Source organism: Corvus moneduloides, chromosome 7 (assembly GCF_009650955.1).
Source record: "Corvus moneduloides isolate bCorMon1 chromosome 7, bCorMon1.pri, whole genome shotgun sequence".
NCBI classification, from domain to species: Eukaryota; Metazoa; Chordata; class Aves; order Passeriformes; family Corvidae; genus Corvus; species Corvus moneduloides.
Genome location: NC_045482.1, coordinates 24,577,015 through 24,596,660, shown reverse-complemented (window position 1 = coordinate 24,596,660; position 19,646 = coordinate 24,577,015). Strand labels below are relative to the sequence as shown.

General features: G+C 43.2%; 1 long non-coding RNA gene across 1 annotated transcript in view; it reads left to right on the top strand.

Moving 5' to 3' along the window:
• LOC116446843 overlaps positions 1 to 18,497 on the top strand; it is a 40,597-nt gene extending 22,100 nt beyond the window's left edge. Inside the window, exons 3-4 of the long non-coding RNA XR_004241403.1 lie at positions 8,273 to 8,530; positions 16,142 to 18,497. This is a non-coding gene — a long non-coding RNA (uncharacterized LOC116446843). The remainder of the gene's footprint in view (positions 1 to 8,272; positions 8,531 to 16,141) is intronic.
• The last annotated feature ends 1,149 nt before the right edge of the window (positions 18,498 to 19,646 follow it).

The following is a 19,646-nucleotide window of genomic DNA, read 5'->3' as shown; positions in this document are numbered from 1 at the left end:
TGAAGGAAATTAATAAATATATATATAGGGAAGAATTCATCAGTGCAAAAAGCCAACAGTAACTCCCAACCTTGCAGGAGTTTGGGGATAGTTAAATCAGACAGATGAAATCCACAGAAACTATGTGACAAGATGCCAGATAAGTGTCTCAGAAAGACAGGATTTGATTGTCATGGGCCTGTTCTCATGAAAAATAAAAGGCTCCAGTTTCTGTACAATTATGTACAGACAAGACATGTGTTTTCACTGCATGGCACCAAGCCTGGAGTGTATTTTTTGCTCCTGAATTACAAGGAAAACTTGGCATGAGGATGACCCACACAGCAAGAAGTGGGCAGATTTAATACAGATGCATAGGATATTCTCTCAAATTAAAAAACTTTTATTGCCATAGCTGTTTTTCCTTTGACCTATCTACAGGATACCCTCATAGGGACCTTCTGAGATTGGGCTGGGATTTTTAGGTGTCACCACCATGGATTTATAAAGGAAAAAAAAATCTTAGTGCCCTTCCACCTATGCCTGGGATTCTGCAGTAGCAGGGTTTTTGAACTACCATAGTCTGCAAGAGAAGGTGAGATTGAACTGGACAAGCAGAGTATTTTCTGCTTCTGCCTGTGACTAGAGCAGCTCTTGAGGTTTCCTCTTTGGGTGCTCTTTCACATGTGTTGTCTCCATTTCCTTTCTTTCAAGCCTGGAAAAGCAGGAGGGCGAAGATGCTTTTTCATCATGATCTGGTTCAGGACAGTGGGAATTCAGAGAGATGGGGATGTAATTCTGCTTCTCAGCAGCACACACATGTCTGTGCAGCTCCTGCAACCATTAGAGGTAGCCACCAGGCTTGGAGACTGTCAGAAATGGAGATTTTGAACTTCTCTCTGCTGGTCCTCCCTTTCCTGCCTTCCACACTGAGTCCCTCAAGACCATTTTCCAGCCCAGGTAGCCAGATCATAGTCAGCCCATGAACAGCAGCACTGCAAGGCCCTGATGGTTCTTTTCTCTCACTTCTTCAAGATAATGCTGCTGAGTGTTTGCACCAGCAGCGTTCATTGCCTGTGGACCTTTGTTGGCAAACAGCCTATTCACCATCTTTCATGAGTGGCAACATAACCAACACAGAGAATTAATGTTGCTCATTTAAAGAGGAGGTTGGCAGTTAGTGCCAGGAACAGCCGTGCCTCTTGCAAGATTTAATCAGGGGGTCTACAAACAAGCCAGAGGAAGAGGCAATAGGCTTCACATAACAAACTGACTAGTCTGACTGACATTTTCCTTCTGTGTCCCCAAGGAGCAGCCGCCCCTCAGGAAAGCAGGCAGCACAGTTATGCAGTGTTAGAAGTATCCTTTGAAACCGTAAAATAGAAGAGCCTCCCTTTTGGTGCAGGTCTCTGGGTGATCTTTTGAATGTCACACAAAGCTACCACAGAGATATGTGTCCTTTGAGAGTTAAAAACAACAAACCTGTCTCGCTGAGGACAAAAATTCTAATTTAATTTGTGCTCCAAAACATCACTAATAGTAGCATGACTCTGTCCTGTCATATGAAGTTTTCAAGGACAGTGTGAAAAGTTTGCTTGTGTGCGTTCAGAGTGGCCATGGGTGCGAAGTGTCACACACATAAGCACATATCTATGTATGTATATATATGTACACACATACACACGCACTTATATATATACTGCAACTGTGATGGACTGAAAAATCAGGCCCTCAATATTTATAACTTTGGCTCATATCCCAAGCAAAGCAGCCCTAGTGCAGAAGCTCTATTTGTGGCAATGGGATCTACACACTCCATTTTATTTCTAATCCTAGGCAAGCTGGCAGACATAAGGTTTTATGGGAAGTAGAACAACTAATCCGTGCTGAAGCGCACTGCAGAAAGTTTCCTAAGTATAGCGTCCCCTCAGAAATATGAGGGCTCAAATTAACCCCCTAAATCCTCTTTATCAAAGTCAGCCAAGCCTGGGAATGGTAAATTGATTATGTGGCCATCTCCAGCTGATGAAATACTTATGGGAGAGGGCTCTGAGGGAAGTGTAGAAAAAGGACTGAATTAGTAAATCTACTGACATGGAAATCTCCTGGAGCTCGAAGTCTGAGTACAGTTCTGCTGAATCCCCAGCATTCACACCAGAATCTGGGGGGACCTGTGTCTTTCTTGGAGACCCTGGTTGATTTGTGAGGAACAGAAGGATTAGTCCCTGGCTGAAGCAGGGACTTTGGGTTTTCCCTTAATGTGGGTAATTATGACCCCGCAGTGTTATTTGCTGCCCCTTGGCATTATTGCCCAGTGTGGGGTGTACTCTTTCTCCCCTAATATTCCCATCCAAATCCATGACTATGATCAGCTCTGCTCTAGTTTCTGGGGTGTATTAAGTAATCAAAGAGAGGTTTCATTCCACTTTGTGAGTACTGGCTTGGGGCCAACTTTAGAGTGGAGGTCTGGTTACAAACTTTTTTAAACACAGAAGTGTGGCCAGGTCCAGGCTTTATGTTTGGACACATTGCTCCAAGTCAAGGAGAAATTTCCAGTTGTCTGGATGCTGAGTCAGCAGAAACGTTGGGAATTAGCTCAGGGTTTTTTTTTGTTTTGCTTCCCCTTCGAACCTTGAAACGGGCTCAAATTTTTTTGCAGCTTTGGCCAGTGGTTCTCATGTCTTCCCAGATGAGATCTCTAACAGGAGATTGCCAAGTGCCCTGGGAGCTTTCTGTGACCCTGACAATTGGCCCAGAAAGGAAGGAGCTGAGGAGGGAGCTGACACCTATCATGCTCATTTCATGTGAGATCCTGGAGGGACTGACAACCAAAGGTCTTTCTTACCAAAGTGCAACTCACGAAGGAGAAAAAAGGGGAGAGGAATGCAATGAAAACATCTGATATAGAAGAGCTTTTGGTTAATATTTCTTTTGCTGAACAATCAGTTGTTTGTGGGGAATTTATTTTTTTTTTCTTTAATGAGTAATTCTGGGAGAATGAATATTATGTAGAGGAAAATTTTCTGATGATGAAAAACACAGATTTTTGCCACACCAATTCAGCTTCATGAATTCCTAAAGCAGGAGCAGGTTCACCAGCTTCTCCCTTCCTAGTACCTGTGGAGTAAAAGAGAAAGACTAGAAAGCTAGGAGTCGAAAATTCAGTTTCTTCACTACTGATGGCTACCACAGAGACTTCTGCTTCTACAGCACTGATCCAAATCTGAAGGCCTGGCCCAGGGAACGGCTGTGGACTGACAAATAACCCCACTTATCCCCTGTTTCTTCAGACTTAAAGTCACAGTGAAGATTCTGAGTAATCCCAAATTCACCCAAGAAAGATTGGTGCCATTTGAAAATTAGAGAAAAGATACTTCAAACAAATTAAGGGTCTGATTTGGGGCTACAAATAACCAAACCAAAATAAAGTATACCATGTAGACAGGTCTCCTTAAAACCATTTATCAAGGATCCCAAACAAAATGTCTCATCTCCCTGACCCTAAGAGCTGAGGACCTAAATATCTAGGAAGACTGGTTGTATTTTCCTCTAAGATCAGATAACCAGATTTAAAAAAGGGATAAAAACATGCATCCCTTTTAAATTATTTTTGCCCTCCTTTTTCCTTTCTCTTTTTGTGTGTAGGACTTCTCAAGAGAAAGTAATATCTCAAGCATCCTGTGAACGGAGGAGTAGTTGGGACAAAAAACATGGTGAAGAATTTCCCAGGCCTCTGGTGGGGTAGAAGTTCTGTGAACTACAGCCTGAACAGTTTTCATGCACCCTCAGAAACCCATAAATGTTTTCAAAGAATATTTACTAGCAACCTTTTCACTAACGTTTGCCAAACTCATTTGAAAAGGGAAGCAAAGTTTCTGTCAGAGGAGCAATTCCAAGCAGGGGAGTCACAAGCTCCTTTGAGCTGCCTTGGGGGGGAAAAAGAAGCAAAAAAAAAAAGAAAAAAAAAACAAGCAGAAAAAGGAAAAGGAAGAGGAGGAGGAGAGGGCAAGAGGGAAAAGCATCTGTAAACCATAGCCTGCAATTTTGGCTTTGGAGCTCAAGATAATAAGACCACGGACTGACAAATTCCAAGAGTTTTTTTCTATTTATATTAGGTTATATTTATTTGTTCAATATGTGAGGATGTGATTCCTTGCATTAATCATTACCTTGGTAGAGCTTTTCCTTATTCCTTTCCAAGATAAAAAAAAAAGAAAAAAAAGAAAAAAAGGACACACAAAAATTTCATGTAGGTTGTAGTATTACATGGAATAAACCTCCCTGGTAAGAAAGGGCAGGACAAGTTGTCAGGACAGCCCTGTAGTCTAGGGTTTTATTTATATCATTGTTGCTGGGAGATTTGCAAAAAGGCGTGCAGATGCTCTCCTCATGGAAACGAAGAGGCCAAGTTTGTGTCAGATTTCAGAGAAGGTCTGTATAAACCTCTCTGAGCCATGTCACCCTTGAACTCAGTCCTCCATGTGGAATATCCCAAATTTCCACTTTGGTTTCTGTTCAAGAATAGGGTGTTTGAGACCCCAGCCTTCTGGCCTGCCCTACAACAACAGCCCTGCCCTGACTCACCTGCCTTCCCTACCTATGGCTGCTTCTCTGGAGATGCCCACTGGCCTAATAAAGTGTTTAGTGCCATACCAGTGTTCTAAGCTCTGGAGTAAAGCAGAGGCGTGTTCCAGTGTATGTGGACACTGATCTCATTCAGACCCCGAAGTGTCATACTGGTATGGAAGTGTAACTGGGATGTGCAATCGGAATCAGTCCCATTTTCCTAAAGAATGTGCAATTTCTGTGTTTAGAGCTGGAATTAATAAGAGTGTCCACTCAGTGCAAGCATGAGCAATTGTTTCCTTCAGTTACCAGCAGCAGAGGAGGAAGACAGCAGCTGGAGAGATGCCCTCCAAAAAGCTGTTAATGAAAAAGAAAGGTGAAAGTAAAGGTTCTGTACTGGGATCCATTTTCATACTGGCTGAGTTATAGCAGAGCCTTCAAAGAAAAGGAGACTCTGCTTTGCACCTAGAAAATGTCTCAGTCCAGGAGTAGAATCAGGCTTGGATTAAACAGACAAGAGCAGCTCTGTGAGCTACCAATTTAAGGGTCACTGAGAAGATAGGATTCACCTGAGCTAGAGAATATTCCTCTCCTGAACAACACTTAAGGCAACTGCAAGGACAGAGAAAGGGAGAGCTGTAGGTGTGACTCAGTTTCCTGAATGGAGAAGCTTTTTGAAATGCTTACAGTGCTGTATAGGACTGTTAAAAGTTGCACCCCCAGTCTTCCCAGGCACTGAACCATCCTTCTCTCCTCCATTCCTGTGTATTTTATGTCATCAAACAAACAATCTCTTCTACACCATAAACATTCATCAGCTGCCAGGATTGTAAGGAGGGAAGATAATATTTTCTGTGCTTCTTTTGTGCTGATGGGTAAAGATGGCTTAACTGATGATTTCTGGTATGCTTTTTGAGCAGGTGAAACTTAAGCACTATCTAAGCAATGAAGTCTTACTCTCCTAGCAGAGACATGTATCCTGGCCAGCATTGCTCAGTTTAACCCACCAGCTTAAAATTCATCCTGCACTTTGAAGTGAGTCATCCAAGCGGGGAACAGAAATCTCCAAGGTACGCAGGCTTCTCCCTGCCCATGTAGAATAGTTCACCACAAGAGTCCTTCAGACACAGGGCCAGTCCAGGGCTGCATGACTCAAACAATCAGGTTTCCATCTCCTGCCTTGGGAGACTAGTCCACTTTTAGGAAAGTTTTCCTCAAGCTAATCTTTCCTTTGCTAAGCCTCAACTCACTGCTCTTAATTCTCTGTGTCTTGCGTTAGCCCCCTCTCCACCCTGGACCTCCCTGAATGACTGATCTTTCTTCTTGGATGATCTTCAGATATTTGCACATCATTATTTTTCTCTCCTGCTAAGAGGTCTTGTAGCCCATGGTAATGCTTTTGTGTCATAGTGTTTTGGGTTTTGTGTTTATCTGAAGCAATTATCTTGTCTTCTTTTTAAGAAAAAAATGTCAGAAAATATAAATGGAAATCAAAACCAACCGGAGTCACTCACGAGTCAGGATGCCATCTGCCAAAATGTCTTCCAGGGTGCTTTTATTTATGGCTGACTTTCAAAGCTGCAAATGAAGCAGCATAATGGAAATACTGGCACCACCTTATCTTTTTTCTACACTAACGCAGAGACATGTGAACACACCAGGGATTCGTGGGTGTGATACTTTGACCCTGTGGAAGCTCAGCTGGGAATAAACAAACATCCTTTTGTCGTAACTTTCTTTCCTAGAACTTCCTCGGGTTCATTAGTAATCATCCTCACCATTATTTTATATGTCTAGAATGTCAGGCATCCCAAAGGATACTTATGTCCTTAACACAGTATCCATTTGTTTTTATATGAGGGAGCAGCAAGTGCTGTAGCAGAGGAATCCTACATCTCATTTAGCAAATACCAGCTTCTTGAACAGGAAGATGCATTAATAAGAAGACGTAAAAAATCATGACAGGGCCAATGAGGGAATGCCCGGGGAAATGATAAACACTTATGGCTAGACAGGGGAATCACCTTCTAATAGTGACTTCTCTCCACTCCTTGCAAAAAGTTTGGATACCTAGTAGCTTGGATAACTCTGGTATCTTGAACTTCCTATGTCCCTTGTAGACATCTAAAATTAGGGTAGGAAGAAACAGCGAAATGAGAGCTGTACTTTAACTGTCCTCTGTAAAATGGACAATTAACAGCAATGAGCACTAAGAGGAGAAATATCCTACAAACATTCTGAAATGCTCGTATATTTCTGACACCAAGGCCACAGAAGAGGCTGCATTAGATGGACTGAACCGTAGTTAATTTCCTTTTTTTTCTATTGGGCTTGTGACTTAAATCCTTTATACCCAAAAGGTGAAATTCCTGCATGAAATACTCCATTCCTTCCCATGGAGCGGACCATGGTGGCTATTTTGCCACCAACACTGAGGCTCCACAGAAGCTCTGAAGCCTGGTGCTTCTACAGCAACTACAGGTCCATGATTTCCAGCCATGGTTCTGTGGATTTCTCCTAAGAGGAACATGAATCGTGACTGCAGTAAAATAGTTCACCTCTGACAAGCTTCTCTTGGACATTTCTAACAATCAGTGCCTTCGTTGGAAAACCCATAAAATAACCCACAAACTGAAAGGGACGTCACTACTGTAGGAGGGGTGGGGAGGTGCAGTGAGATGGAAATTGGCCAGGATCTGAGAGTTAATGATGTTGACAACTTGGAATTTTCAGGAAGAAATTTTATCTCCATTTCTCCCCATTGGCTGCAGTGGCCATACCCGTAACCCGTAGCATGACACTCCAGGCCCTAACTGCTTAAACATTATTGATTGCTGACTTTTTTTTCCCTGCAACATATTGCATTCTTTCTAAACATCTGTTTGTACAGAGAGATGTGTTGAAAAGACTGTGGTTATTCATTTAATCACATTTTGACATGGCATCACTGAGTGATTATATTAGCAAGGCTGATGAGTTTTCTTTACAAAGGGAAGCCCCATGGAACAACATGAAACAGGCATTGTTGTAATTTTGCTGGAACGAAAGAGGAGAAAAATTCAAACCCAAAAAAAGCCCTTGCTCACGGCATGTCTCCACCCAGCAACGAAAGGCAAGCCAGAGATCTCTGAGCAAGTCCTAATTAAGGCAATAAGTTCACAGAGCAACATGCAGTACCAGGGGCACAGGCTGCCTGGTCTCAAAGTAGTGTGGCTGAATTCATGTGCCTGACGGTGTAAAACCCCATTGTTCCTTTGGAACAGAAGTGACCGGGGCACAGCACTGCACGATTGCAGCTGGACTTCTGCACTCACATCAGACGAGGGGACAAGCTGTGAGTTATGTCAAGAAACCAGTGCTCTGCTCCAGATCTGGTGCAACCGATTTACTGTTTGTGAAAAACCCCACAACCCAGCTGTGTACAGTTCCAGCATGTGTTCAGTACTTCAGTCTCCTCTCCCATATAGAGGCAAGGAGGGTGATTTGAGGCAAACACCTGAAGGTCTTGTACTGTGAGGATCTTCCAGCTAAAAACAACATGAATGACTGCTATTAACAGCTCCTTTGATCGTTTAATTGGCTATTCTTTGGGGTCTGCAGCCTTTCTGTGGGCTCCAAGCTCTGCATCTCTAGGAAGCATGATTTCAGAGCATTTTTCTACCGTTACAGAGAAGGTCCAGAAGAAATCCTTCTTAAACTAAACCTTCTTCTTTCTTTTTTCTTTTAGGCTGAAAAGTAGAACAGATTTAGAAGAGCTTTGTTTCTGCTGCTTTCACTGTGAATTTATTGCTCATGAAAGGAATTGGGCTGATAGCTCCAACAGCTTCATTTCATTCTTAGAAGAGCAACTGCAGAGGAAGGCACTGGCGGATCCCCCAGGGCCGGCCTCCAGCATTCGTGCAGAGAGTCAGCAGATGCCCATCTTCACCACAAACTCAGCTCTCCTTCTGAGCTGGCAAGCTGGGCTGGGACAGTCACGTCAATGGTACGTGCCATGGCACAGACAGGATCCTCTCTCCTGCAGTTGTCACCAGGAGGGTTGAGGTGGGGGGGACAGTGCTTTATATGTGCTGAAATCTACTTTAAATCCAGTTCCTGGAGGGCAAATGCCCCTCCAGGGCCAAAATCTGAGACTCCATGAAGTTAAGACTATCTTGAAAGCTTGTCCCCAATTCAACCAGAAGTCCCCAAATGCCTTTGTGTTCTCTTCTTCAGAATGAAAGGTAAATATGCTCTATGAGAACATTTCAGGCTAACAACTATGACTTGTATAGTGCTAGAAGCCACACTAGATAATCTGCTGGCTTTCAGAGTGAGCTGCTTCCTCCCCACAGCACCCCACTGACAATCCCAACAGAGATTAATGGTGCAGACAGATGTGCCCCCTGCCAGCAGCTGTGCTGATGGGAGAAATCATTTACCCTTGAACTTGTCACACCTCTCCTGCTAACAGCATCTCCCATTGCATGTTCCCTTACTCGTTTCAGTACAAGGAGCTGGATTAGTAAACTAATTAAATGACGAGGTCTTTGCAATTTTGTTTCAATCAAATTGAAAAGAAGTTGGAGGACTTTTACACAAGCAGCTCTACTCCTGGGTGGTTCAAAATAGAGAATATGTGTCCATAAGCTGGACACCTTTTCTCCTCCAAGGGGCTCATGCTTAAGTAGTACAATGGATGCAGGTCTCTGGAAAGGCCATTGGGAAAGGTGCTCTGCTGCTAATTGCTTTGTTTCTTCCTGTGATTAAAATCAAACTTCAATGGACTCCTAATCCCAGTCTTTCTCCCTTCTCAAGGCTGAACAGAAAGGTTTCACAAGGAGACTTGAAATGCTGTTTTGATGTCCTATAGGAGGTGGCTTCAGAGTAATCCTGGGTTTCTCTTTATTTATTAGATTTCCAGCAATGGAAGAGCTTTCAGAAGCAAGGATAATCTTAGATCACAAACTTGCAGCAGAATATCTGTGCAGTTGTTTTCTTTCTGGTGGAGTATCCTGTGTGTGGAAGACACACTGAGCAGGAGGGATCCTGTGTGCACACAAGGGTGCCCCAGGCAGCCTCATGCTTCATGCAGCTGTGACAGCAGGGAAGCCTCTGTGAGCCAGTGGACAGTGCTCATGGCAAGAAAACCCACCTGTCTGTATGTGACACAATGGTATTTCCTGTTCCTTCAGTCTGTGGGTCAAGCAGAAGTGTGACTATGCAGAGTCCTCCACGGGGAGAGAGCCCATGTAAGTGAGCCAACATGTGCTGGCTCATGGGATCTATTAAAAGCCATTTCTTTCCCTCTTTTATTAGCATCCCAATCCTTCCTCTGTCACATGCATTGACAAAATGCTGTTTCATGTGTCAAAGTGGAGCTATTATTCTATGCATATATTCATCTTCAAGGACAGTTTGAGTCACTTGAGGTTTTCTCAAGGCTTTGAGGTAGGAACTGATATCCCACAGAAGAGCTCCAGCTTGGAAATACAGCACAGGGCAAGTCAATATACTTGAGTCTCTTGGATGCATGTCAGGAGCTCACTGCTTTGTGAGGCTTGGCTACGGCTCCCAAGATCTCTCCCAGGGAATTCATCAGGATCTCTCTCCTATGTGTCTGCAAGTTTATATTTTGCTTTGGCCTGAGCATCCATACTGATATCATACATGATTTTTTATAAATCAACCCCCCCATAAGTGAATGGAGGAATCAGCAGGAAGCTAATTGCATCATTTAACTCCTCATCCTCCTCAGCTGTCAATCAGCTTTCTGCTTTTGTGACCCAGAGTTCAGTTGTCTCCAGGTTTATTTTCATTTTAATTTTTGTGCTAATTAAATTTGGATTCCAGGTTTTAAAAAAGCAAAAATGGTACTTCTGAGGCTGGGAATCAGGAGTTATATTGTTGTTATCTGAGTCCAGCCAGAGGGTAAATGATACCAGCTTCACTGTAGGCTCAAAAGGCCAAAAAATAAAAAGGGGGAGAAAACACAAGATACCTTCCAACTTGCAGTTTTCCTAACTTGTCTGTTTAATTTTTTGGGGGGTTTCTCCCTCTGCTCTGGCACTTTGCAAGGTTTGTTTAAATCAGCATATGTTTCCCCACATCTGTGTATCTTACCGTACATGTGCCAGCACAGCATATGTTCACATCATTGGTCTGCTGTTCCTTTACCTGCATGTGAGTGTAATGCTGGATGTGTAAGACACAGAAAAGAAATGGGGGGTTATGACCAAGCTACTCTTCTGTGGTGTACCATGGAAGCAGTTAAAGGTGCTGAATAAGGTTTGGCCCAGCTGTGACATGTTCTGCATGCACAAGATAAAGGTTAATTCCAAATTACCTCCCTGCAAAAGTGCCTGCTCACCTTTCTTTCAGCTGGTTAGATTTAGATGTACAGGTGGTCTCCCGTTGTGTTAGAAGCTGCACAAGTCATAAAAAAGGGCAATTCCTGCACAAGAATTACCAGCCAGACTAAAAAACGAGAGGGAAGAGATAATGTTAAAGGAGCTCTGAAATCATCAGAAAGTTGATGGCTGAACAAAAGCTCCTGGCCACATGTTCTAGCTTTTTATCACACAGTCTTCTTTCTGAGCATACAAGAAATGGACATGCCTTTCCAAGTGCACGTGGGTCAGATCAAGGCAAGACACCCTCTGTGACCTGGACCATGTCGGGCCCCTGGTTACTACCAACCAAAAGGATGATGTGAGCCCTCCCTCATCTGCCCCAGTGCAGAGTCAGCCGGCACCGCTCAAGCAGCTGATCCAGGTGGTGTGAGCTAATCCAGATGACTTTTGCTTGCAGCAGAGCTGACTGCCAGCAGAGCTGCGGGAGAGGTAATCTTTGGCTGGAGGGCTGTGCCAAGCATCTGCAAGCTGTAATGGCTTCAACCAGCACAGCCACTTGCTGGCTGAACATCTGCTCGTAGCTATTTATGAAGGGTAATGCATACATCGGCACAGTCACGTGCCTGGCTGCGCGCGACACCAGGCTCCACCTGCTCCCTGGAACTGGGCTTGGCTTTCCCCTTCTTCCCTTTATCCTCCCCAGCCTTCATGGTCAGCTTTGCTGTGGGAAAACCACTGACTCAACTCAAGGTGGAATGGGATAGAGTAGAGAGGAGAGCAAGGAGGGTCGTGCACTGGGGCATTTCTCACCCTGTTCTCTCTCTCCTCATGTGGTTCACGTGTACTCACATGGTCTTTTGTGAGGCCACGGGCCAGGGGCAGGGAGAGTCTCAGATGGATCTGATCACTGAAGCAGGGTGCTGTGGGAAGCTTTGTGTTCAGTTTCAGGATGCTTCTCTTAGGTAATTGCTTCAGCTCTAGCCAAATCCCTATCTGCAGGGAGCTGCACTTCCAGTCCATAACACCTTGGCATTATTCTGCTCTCATGAGTCAAACCATTGAGCAAGTCAAGACTGAAGAAACATGGAACAAATTATCTTTATAGATCAGCTTGTTCAATAGCTCCAGCTTCCCTGACTTTTCCTTGTGGGATGTTTCCCTTTCAAAATGATGAAGATTATTAGGCCTGTGGGCAAATCATGATGGCTCTCTTTAGAAAGCTCTGGGAGTGATAGATGACTTTCTCTGTCTTCCTCCACCTCCAAATTAATAATGGTACACTGTAATTTGTCTCCCTGGATCCTTTTTCCAGTCTTAGCTAGATCTCAAGAAAATGTATTTGCACTAGGAAAAAAGGCAAGATCTTTATGAGGAGAAGGAATCTAAAGAAATTGATAATAAAATATTATCTGTTACTGACTGGTCCTTCCTGGTAGAATGATTGACAACAGTTGGGGTCCAAGCCCTTCAGGAAGGAGTTAATCAGAACAGTGTCTTGGAACCTTGGGATATTTTGGAAGAAAATGACTTTTCATGCAAGAAGGAGACTGGATGGGAGCTGGTTGTTGGATGGTAGCAACACACGGATCACATAGTGTTAAGCTCGCATCACTCTTTCCGTTATAAATCCTGAGCCCGTCTGGGCTCCAAACTATCAGCTCAAAGATGAGCAATATTTATTTTCAAATATTGTGCAAAATACTTTGAGTCTTTTTGGAATCCCAGGGTGATGGGGAGGGGGAAGGCAAAGCATGCTGGATGCTTTCCTCTTTTGCAGAGCGTCCAAACTGTTTTGTTGCTGAAGTTCCAGACCAAAATGGGCTTAATTTTAAGCAAATATTTATTCTTTCTTCAGTCAGGAGGGGTGAGGCAGAAATAAAAGCATCAGTGTTTGACCTCTAGCGAGCGAGTTCAAGCTGTGCAGAAACTGCATGTGGTAGATGAACCAGACTCCAGAATGAAGCGGAGAGAGAAAGCTAGGGGAGTACTCTGTAGTGGCCTGGAGTTCAAACTAACAGCAATACTATTTTGTAGGAGCCTTTAAAGGACACCTTCAGATGGTGCCTGTCTTTGTATGGGTGCGGGAAATGACAACTCCTCTTCCAAACCCACCATCTAATTCTGATGCTATTGAACTGGACATGGTTTAAATGAGTCTCAGTTTTTCCAGCAGGACAAGGAGTCAGTAGAAGTCCAAAGTTGATGGGCTGACCAAGAGCACAAAAGAAAGGAATTTCTCACTTCTTCTATTCTCTTTCACAAGAACCATCATTAAGAGCAAATAATTACCCAGCAGCACCCAAGGAAGGTGGTCTCTTGCAAAGCATTTGTAATATATGTATTAAAGGTATGATTACTTCTGAAGATTCAGGCTTCTTTAGACTCTCTGGGGAGGGCAACCACCTTCTAAGGAAGTGGTCACTGATGCTAACTCAGACTTGGAGCTGTATTACTCATGTTACTATCCTGCTTTTTAAAATTCCCCACTGCCTTCTGATTTGAATATGCCATTTTATGTCCCTGTTTGCTGTGGAAGACCAGGAGAAAAGCTGGTCCTACACACCACAGAGAACAGAATTTCTCTTGAAGCTGTTATTATTTCCAGAAGGTTTGCCATAGTTGGTAGTGTTTGCATGTAAAAAGATCAAACCACAAGCTTGTTTGAAATCTGTGGGGTGATTCTCATGTTCCTCTGAGTAATTGTTGTTTCTGATGACCAGTTTGAGTAGGAGCAGCAGGCAATATTTATTCTTACTCTTATTCAATCCCTCTACTACCTGGTCCTGTATAGCTGTTGATCACTACTACAGCTGGGTCTACAGCCTCTGGAACTCATTGAGGGCTCAGGCACCTCAAGTTTTGTACTAACACCTGGCTGTGGTGAGTAGCAACCTGATTTTTACTCAGACAACAGCTGAGCATCTAGAGTTTACACAAATGTAACAGAAAGCTGGTCAGTGCCTCCATTTCTCTAACTCAAGGAGTGACCACTAGAGTAATGTACAATTTCTTTTCAGTTCAGAAGTCTTCTCTTTGGAGTCAAGGTGGCATTATGGCCATTTTCCAAGGAGCCACAAAGAATTTAAGACACTGCCCAGCTCTGTATCCATTTCCCAGGAAAAATGGGACAATCTGAAGGCATTAGGGTCTCTCTCAAGGTCATTAGGCCTCATCTGGGAGCCTGCACTAGCTCTTCTTATTAGCAGAGGCAACATTAAGGTTTTTCAATTGAGCAAAACTCTTCGCTGTCATTATACCCTGAACCTACACAAACAATTCTGCTGTATGACTCCATTCAGCTTTGGAAACTCTCTACAGACTTGAAGAGATTTGGATCACACCTACAAAGCCTTCCACTGGAGTTTGATTTAAGTCCTTTGGTTCAGATTTCAGTCTCAGGTGAGATATTACACCTCAGTCAGTGTCTTACACGTGGACAGCAGCAGATCTTGCAGTTAGCAACTGGCCTGTGCTAATCATCAGAATCTACTGACACAGACCTCAGTGTAACTCCCTTTGCTGATGTGATCTATCTGTTTATAATGTGGTGGTGATAAAAACAAAGGTATTGTCTTTTGGGGAACTTCTCGATGATAGTTCCTGGTCTTGATTGCATGATTCATGTGATCTCAGAAAGAAATGTAAATTAAGTCTATCGAAAGATAAATTTGTAAATAATAATATATTTTAGAGACTAAATACATTATACATTAATGTATAATGCATTTTTGTAATGTATTTATAGAGAAAGCACCCATTCCATTAAGAGAGGAAAAAGCCCTCACTCATTTCTGCCCTCTTTTCCACAAAAGTAAACTGTTTACTGTTTGCTTTCATTTACTGAATTGCTTTCATTTACAGTAAGGATATTTGACATCCAAAGCCCCTTATCTATCTCTTCCTCTTTTTCCTTACAAACACAAATACTATTTTCTGCATTAAAAGCCATTGTACAACACTAAAGGCACAGAGTAGAGTTAGCAAGTTTTTTACCCAAGCTTTCTGTGGCACCACATGTCCTTATTGCAGTTTGTACTACAGGACCACTGAATAGTAGATCCACTTTTTTTTTTTGTGGGAAGTGTGACCTGGAGTGTTACAGGAGGCAGCTGACACGGGACAGATCTGCAGAAACGATAAAGCCACTGCAGTACTACTCAATGCTGCAGCCTGGGTTTAACCTCTGAGCTCCATGTAGGCTTTTGTTTGGTTGCTATCAGTTAGCATGATTCGTTTTGGGTTTTCAACTTGGATTCAGCAAACCAAGTTTAATCAAACAGCTTTTTCCTCCTTGATTAGAGAAGCGAAGTGTGTACGACACTTTGCAGGAGATACTGTAGGACCAGAGAGTTTAAAAAAGCTTCTGAATCTGGGGTATTTATCCTGTCAAAGGGAAGATGAATTACTCTAATATATATCTTAGGAATTATCTCTGCCTGTCTTTATGAGGCAGAGAGGTGGTGGCAGCACACAAGTGTGCCCTGATACCACTTTCTCCTCACATACAGTGTTAGAAGGTATTTTTTGGAGGGGGTGGTGTTTTAATTTTTAGGGGAAAGAATATTTTGGAAGAATGTAGACTTAATACTTTCCCTTTAAGATACCAGTATCAGAATTCCAGTCCCCTACTGAACAGTTTCTCATAATCCCACTGGTAAAGAACAATGTCCTTAGTGGGAAGTTTTCCCCTTACAGTTCCTTCTTCTTCCCTAGACCATCTTCTCTTTCAAGCTGAGAAGTCAGCAGCAAAACTTTTGGAAATATAGAGTTCAACACTCATGATTCCAGCTTCTTATTTCTTGCCACTGCAGGACCTGGGACAACAGGCTGCAACATCCAGCAATTAAAGAAAAATAAATGTGGGATCAGTCTTAAGATGGTCGCAAACTCTGTGTTACATAGACTACTGCCAGGATCTGCAAATATTTGTGTTATCAGGCTCCACAGGGTTTAGAGGAGTAAGGACTGAGTTGCTTTCCCACAACCCCCCTTTTCCCTCCCTCTCTATTACTCCTCCACCCCTGCAATTTCTCCCAGGTTTCAGGATAAGATACAAAAAAATTTATTATTCAGTCAAAACTCTTGGGTGACCTTGGAGGTATAAATGTCTGGCCAAATGACATCCTAGCATTTGCTCGAGCACACCCTTCCCTATTCCACATGTCCTCTAGATCCTGTCAGTTGCAGTTATGTTTTTAATATTATTTTCTTTTCTCTCCCCCTCCACCCTAGTGCAACTAAGTTAATTTTTTTTCCCTTTCAAGGCTTGTGTCAATGAAGAGTAAAAGAGTGAGACATGAACCTGCGTAGAGGAACCTCTGGAAAAACCTCTAAATGCTGTGCATCTGTGTGAGAAGAGAAATGTCAGGAGCAGTTAGCAAAAAACTAATAGCCCTGATCCAACTCTGTGACTCTTCTCCTGCCAAGTTCTCCAGTGCTCACTGGATGATCCAGCACAGCCTTGACAAGGCTCTCTGTTAAAAATTTCTTCCCCCTGTTTACCTGCTGTCCGGCTTAGCTGGGAAACTTTGAGTTCAATAGGAAATGGTCAGTAAGGCTCCAGGTCATGCTAGCAACAGCAGGCTGGAGTCAAAACAAACTCAGGCCCACCACCACAACAAGGTGGTGCCCCTGATCCAGGAGAGACTGGGGCGGCTGGGGAAAGTCACTTCTCTGAGCTTTCTCTGAGCCGCACTGTTGGATGTGGAGCTGTGCCTCCGTACAGCAAGGACAGCACCTGGCACTGGGAAGTGATGAAAGCAGACTCCTTCCAGTGTGCAATGACCACGTTCTTGTCTCCCTGCCTGAAGCTGCCTGTCACATCCATGGACAGTTTCACCGCTGTTCAGTCCCACTGCAGGAAACCAAGCAGCTTTGCCAATGCATGTCTTGCCTCATCTGTAATATCCCTTCTTTGTTCATCTTCTCCTGTGACCTGAGTTGCCAGTTGTTCCCAGCTAACTGGACCCAATGTCATCCGTGTACAGCGCAGCCTGCATTCAGCTGCCATTTCCTTCCATGTCTGACAGCCCATCTGCTGATTTACTAATGCCAGCTAAAAGATGAGTTGTTTGGGAAGAAAGGACCTATATGTACATACACATTTTAGGTGAACTGATTGTCCTGGGTCTTTTTCAGACACTTAACAGTACATATATATATATTTTCTCCAAGGGACTTGTTCTGGCCTACCACCCCAAAAAGGAGCATGTTGCTAATTTTTAGTTGGGATGGAGCAATGGCAGCCAAGCCAAAGTGTAACAAGGAACTCACATGTGGAAAGAAAGGTGCTGCTCAGTCTGTGATAACTTTCTGGTGCAGAAGAAGCAGACAAGGTCATAAAATTTCCCTCTGTCTTCCACCCTCACTTGAATACTCCTACTTCCCTTTGTTACATCAACCCAGAGCTGCAGAGGGAGGCAGCAGTGGCCAAGAGGCAGTATTTTACCAATGCCTTATTCAAAGTTCTACTCCTATTTTACAAAGCATTTAGGCACTCCAGGCTTACCTTGAGACCTGATTCAGTCTTCCAAGTTACCTCAGCTCCAGGGAATAAATTCAGTTTCTAAATTGGGTAGACAGATTGATTTTAATGTGTAGCAGAGACATAGAACTGAGCTTAACCCTTCACTTACTGGAGGTGAGGCAAAGTGCTAATGAGGTCTGGCCTCAGATTTTGATTCTGAGATGTTCTCTCCTTCGTCCTAAGCCCTACCTGGCAAGGCAGAACACAGCTAGGAGAAGATCTGCAGGAAAGACTTATTATACATCACTTTTTTTATACATTTCCATTTTTATTCATTTTCCTTCCCTTCTCCTCTGGGTTGCAAGAACATTATGTGAGGCACAGCCCTGTCTGGTATCTTTGGAACATGCCTAATGCACTCCAGATCCTACAGCAACCTTAAAACACACAGTGGGAGAATGTGTTTGTGGGGGGAGACTTTTCTAAGCTAGTCAGCAAAGGCAGGAGATCCAGTGGTTGCAAGGTGAAGTCAGAAGGTAAACTTGAAAATGAGCAGCAAGTCTGAATTTTAGCATGAAGATAATTAACCACTGCAAGAGATTCACTAAACACTTGGTGAAGTCAAGGCAGGGAGTTGTCTTAAAATTTGCATGCTGGTTCAACCACAAAATTACATGTATAAAAGTGGGGATTACTGAGTGAGTTTTTCTAGCCTATGAGAGGGAACAGAGCAATTAGAGAATTTTTTTTTCCTGGCTTTCGAATGCCTAAATATTCTTAAGAAATAGAAATAAAATACTTTTAAAATGTAATCTTAAAAAAAAAATCAATTAAAAGCTGCAATTCTAGAATATCTCTGGGTTTCTGACAGAATAGGGGAGAGGCTGTGAAAAGACATCTCAGGAAAGTCCTAGGTCAAAAAATAAGAAGATGGGAAGATGGGGGCTGAGGCAGGGAGAGTAAATGGGAGACCTTTCTTCTTCAACATCATATTAATTGTTCACCCAGACTCACCTATTCACTAATACACATTTTAAAAAAATAAGGTGAGCTTCTTTTCTACTCCTTTAAGGATAATGAGAAGGAAAGGAAAGAGGAAAGGAAAGGAAAGAGGAAAGAAAGGAAAGAGGAAAGGAAAGAGGAAAGGAAAGAGGAAAGGAAAGAGGAAAGGAAAGAGGAAAGGAAAGAGGAAAGGAAAGAGGAAAGGAAAGAGGAAAGGAAAGAGGAAAGGAAAGAGGAAAGGAAAGAGGAAAGGAAAGAGGAAAGGAAAGAGGAAAGGAAAGAGGAAAGGAAAGAGGAAAGGAAAGAGGAAAGGAAAGAGGAAAGGAAAGAGGAAAGGAAAGAGGAAAGGAAAGAGGAAAGGAAAGAGGAAAGGAAAGAGGAAAGGAAAGAGGAAAGGAAAGAGGAAAGGAAAGAGGAAAGGAAAGAGGAAAGGAAAGAGGAAAGGAAAGAGGAAAGGAAAGGAAAGGAAAGGAAAGGAAAGGAAAGGAAAGGAAAGGAAAGGAAAGGAAAGGAAAGGAAAGGAAAGGAAAGGAAAGGAAAGGAAAGGAAAGGAAAGGAAAGGAAAGGAAAGGAAAGGAAAGGAAAGGAAAGGAAAGGAAAGGAAAGGAAAGGAAAGGAAAGGAAAGGAAAGGAAAGGAAAGGAAAGGAAAGGAAAGGAAAGGAAAGGATCACAGACAGCAAATTGACTGGAAATTGAGTAATAATCCAGTTATTCCCTTCAGCACTCCGATTATATTCCTTATGCCCTTTCCCAGGAGCCATACTTTCTGGGGTTCTTTCTGAAGAGACCAAACTTAAGATCCATTCATCTATTCCAGCTCCTGCATGCCTGCTGTAATTTTGTGGGTTTGTACTTGTGGGTGCTAATGCAGCTTTCCAGGGCTCATGGCCTGTCAGGGTGCATGGAAGTCAGCATGGTCTGACCTAGGGAGAGGAAGGACTTTATGTTGTTCAGTTCTGGGGCAGGAATTAGATCAGCTGCACAGTAAGAATGCAATTCCCCCTGGGTTCTGCAGCAGCAGTGACTGGCTGTCTTTAGGAGTGACTGTTATTACTACCTAGTTTCTTGCCAGATAATTTGGCTGCACCTCCAGATTTCTTTAGGGGATAAGCTGAGGGTGTTCACACTGCTGTACCAGGAGTATCTGCTAGATTGCACCGAGATTAGATCCAAGGTCTTCCCACAGACAAGTAATGTGGACAGACTGCATATTTGACCTCAGGATCTCTCCTACACCTGAGTATAAACACAATCACTGTGCCCTTGAAAGTGTCCTTCAAGAGGCCTGTTACACAGGCTC